The sequence below is a fragment of the Lepeophtheirus salmonis genome, chromosome 11, assembly GCF_016086655.4.
Source record: "Lepeophtheirus salmonis chromosome 11, UVic_Lsal_1.4, whole genome shotgun sequence".
Taxonomy (NCBI): domain Eukaryota; kingdom Metazoa; phylum Arthropoda; class Copepoda; order Siphonostomatoida; family Caligidae; genus Lepeophtheirus; species Lepeophtheirus salmonis.
The window spans coordinates 11,887,880-11,891,305 of NC_052141.2; the positions used below are offsets into that span (position 1 = coordinate 11,887,880).

The window sequence follows — 3,426 nt, forward strand, 5'->3', positions numbered from 1 at the left end:
TTAATGTAATTTTTCGTTCTATCTTCTCTTCAGCATTTGACTGTATACGTGTTGTATCACTTGTTCAGACCCATCCTCTTCTTCTTGATTCTCTTATGTACAGTTGTGTTTTTATTTGACATTATAGCAAATATACAAGGTTGTGTAGGCGTTCGATATTCTGAAAAATTATAAGTAATTTTATTTTTACGAATGATTGGTACATTAAAAGGAATAAGCTCGTTCGATAAGTCATCACCCCTAGTAGCTTGTAATCTATCTTCACCTGCTACTCTGATACCTCTGTTGATTTGAATCAAAAAAGTGGGGGAAAAGAGTCTTGTGATGTTGGAGAGGCTACTTTTGTATCCACCAATGAAAGAACCCCATCTTTTGAGTTCTCTTTTGACCCACCTACATCCCTGATGCCAACACTTTCGACTACACCTTTTGGGTGCATGTCGAGCAAAAGGTCTGCAGTTTACATCATCCAACCACCGAGACCCTCAAAGCCACTGTCAGCCAGCAATGGACTCCATAAAAGAGGGGTACATCCTCAGTGGGTACTTGGCCTTCCACTGCCCCTTGGATGTCATCATTGTCGCTAAGCACGGCTACATTAATGATTAAGAGAGCTCAGACACACATCAATTATAGTATAGCGATTTTTTTTTTTTAGAAAAGCCAAGTTAGCCCGAGTGAACGTTGGCGAAAGTGATACTAATACAAATTGGTGCTAAAAGACATTACAAAAATATTTATTTATTGGATCCTTTTTTGAATAAAAAATACAGTGATGATATATACGTCGATGATTAATCAAATTTTAAGAACCTTAAAATTATAATTAACAAGCATAATCTCCCGTAGCAATGCATGGTGAGCTTGAAAAAGTGGCTTACTCCCACTAAATCAATTGGTGTTGGTGTTGGACTTGGAGAAATTAGTTGAACTACTCTTTTATAAGTTTAATCAGGAACGTATAAAATGATATATATATTTTTTAAATCTATGATGATATTTTTATCAGGGGTGTCTGCAGAGGGTAGCTTGGAGAGGGTATGCCCCCCCCTCATTATTTCAATTAAAAAAATCCTCAAAATATAATTTTTTTTTGTTTTGTTATAGATTTTTGAATTTTTTTTTTTTAATAGCTGCAGATTTTTAATTTTTTTATCGGAAAATTTAATATTTTCAGATATTTTACAATAAATGAAATAATTAAAATTATTTTACAATTTTTTTCAAAAAGTTTCATTTTTTGTGTATCATAGCAGGTTTGATTTTTGAGAGAAAAAAAAATTAAAAAATCCCAAGGTATTCGCAAAAAATGTCAAAAATTAAATTTTATGAGAAAAAAAATTATATATTAAATTTTGTAGAAAAATAAATACATTTCTTTGGAAAAAATGTAATATACAATACATAAAAATACAGTCTTCTTTTGTCAGCTGTGAATATTTCAGCTTCATTCCCAGAATGAGTGTTTTGACCCTTGATTGGTTGAATTATCATAAGCTATTGTTAAGCTGCGAACAATTCCAAACAATGATTGAACTATGGATGTGAATAATTGGCTAACTAGGTGGGAGTGAAACATATGGAACATTTCAATTGAGACCCTTGTTTTTATCAATTGTCTGTTTTAAGATTTTTGGGACGAGAAAATAAATTACTGTTTTAAATGGGAGAACCCTTCTACATTTAAAATAGCATGAGTGCAATGAAATTTAAATATAATTACAATATTTCTTTGCACTAAGCCTATTTTCAATATAGAAGGGTTTCCCCTGTGAAACAGTAAAAAGGTATGATAAAAAAAAAACTCGTAAATTTTCAAAACTAAGGAGTCTTTGAGCTGCCTCTAAATATCTTTCAAAACTGTTTAAAATTTATGTACTATGTATTTAGCCTAAAAGGAAAAACTTTAAGGGATCTTCTCACTTCCACATTTCTCAAACTTAATAAAATAAGCTCCACCCTACTGGACATGGGATTTTTGAATTTCTTTTTTTTAGCATATCAACAGCAGGTTATAAAATATGTTAATGTCAGGGATAATGACTCATAACAAATAATCCATCATTTTTGATATTGTTTCTTCAATAGTGTAAAATTATTTAGTACTAAGCCTCATCTCTATTAATAAACACACTATTATTCTATTATATCGTTCTTATAACTCGAAAGAAAGAGGGAAATGAGTGAAAACCTCGTACAAAAGCCACACTTGGTCTCTATTGCTCAAGGATCTTACAAATTTGGAAGTAATCTCCTTCTACAAGCCACAACTCCTGATCAAAATGCCGTTTTTTCAAGCTATAGCATCTCCAGTGTTATTTCCATGGCTGCTCTTGGAGCAAGGGGAAACACACTTCAACAAATCAAGGAGGCTCTTCATCTTCCAGAAGATATGGAATTGCTAAAGTCTGCCTACTCAGACATCACATCTGTGACAAAGTCGGATGATAACATTACTTTGGAGGTTGCAAATTCTGTTTTTCCGTCCAAGAGGTTGGAATTACGAGAAGAGTATTTGAGTGATGTGAAGAAACATTTTCAATCAGAAATTCAATCCTTAGACTTTAATCAAGCTGAAGAAGCAAGGAAAATCATGAATGATTGGGTTTTACAACAAACCAATGGAAAGGTCAAAGAATTATTCGCCCTTGGTTCAATTAACACTGATACTGTGAATGTTTTGGTAAATGCCATTTATTTCAAGGGGGATTGGTTGGCAAAATTTGATCCCATTAATACAACAGAGAGAGATTTTTTTGTATCTTCAGAGAAAATTGTCAAAGTCCCAACCATGTTTGCGTCCGACATCAAATACGCTTCAACATATAATGAAGATCTAAAATGTACGATTGCTGCTTTGCCATATAAAGGAGAACGGATCACCATGTATCTTCTAGTCCCAGAAGAAAGATTCGGACTTGGGGAGTTGGAACAAAAGGTAGCAACGGATGCTTTCAATCCCTCAACCCTTGATAAATTAATTCATCGAAATAAAACACCAATTTATTTGCCAAAGTTTAAGTTGGAATCATTTCATGATCTCGGAGATGCTTGCAAGTCCCTTGGATTGAAGGATATGTTTGATGAAAAGTCTGACTTTTCAGGTATGGCTGGAGGTCCAGGAGAACTATACGTTTCTAAAATTGCTCAAAAAGCCATAATTGAAGTTAATGAAGAGGGGAGTGAGGCGGCTGCAGCTACAATGATTATACCTACATGTACTTCTATGATAATTACTAAGCCTCTTGTCGTTGACCGTCCATTTATTTTCATAATTAAAGATAAATCCACTGGACTCGTATTATTTTCTGGAAAAGTCGTGGATCCATCAAGCACATAATTGTTTTTATCAGATTTTGTATTATTTTTTTATGTGCCAATAATACTTTATTGACCTATAATAAACAAATTCATCCACACTATAAA

At 33.2% G+C, this 3,426-nt stretch overlaps 1 pseudogene; it reads left to right on the forward strand.

Annotated features, from left to right (window-relative positions):
- Window positions 1-2,088: 2,088 nt before the first annotated feature.
- Window positions 2,089-3,426, forward strand: LOC121126216 (leukocyte elastase inhibitor pseudogene; annotated as a pseudogene).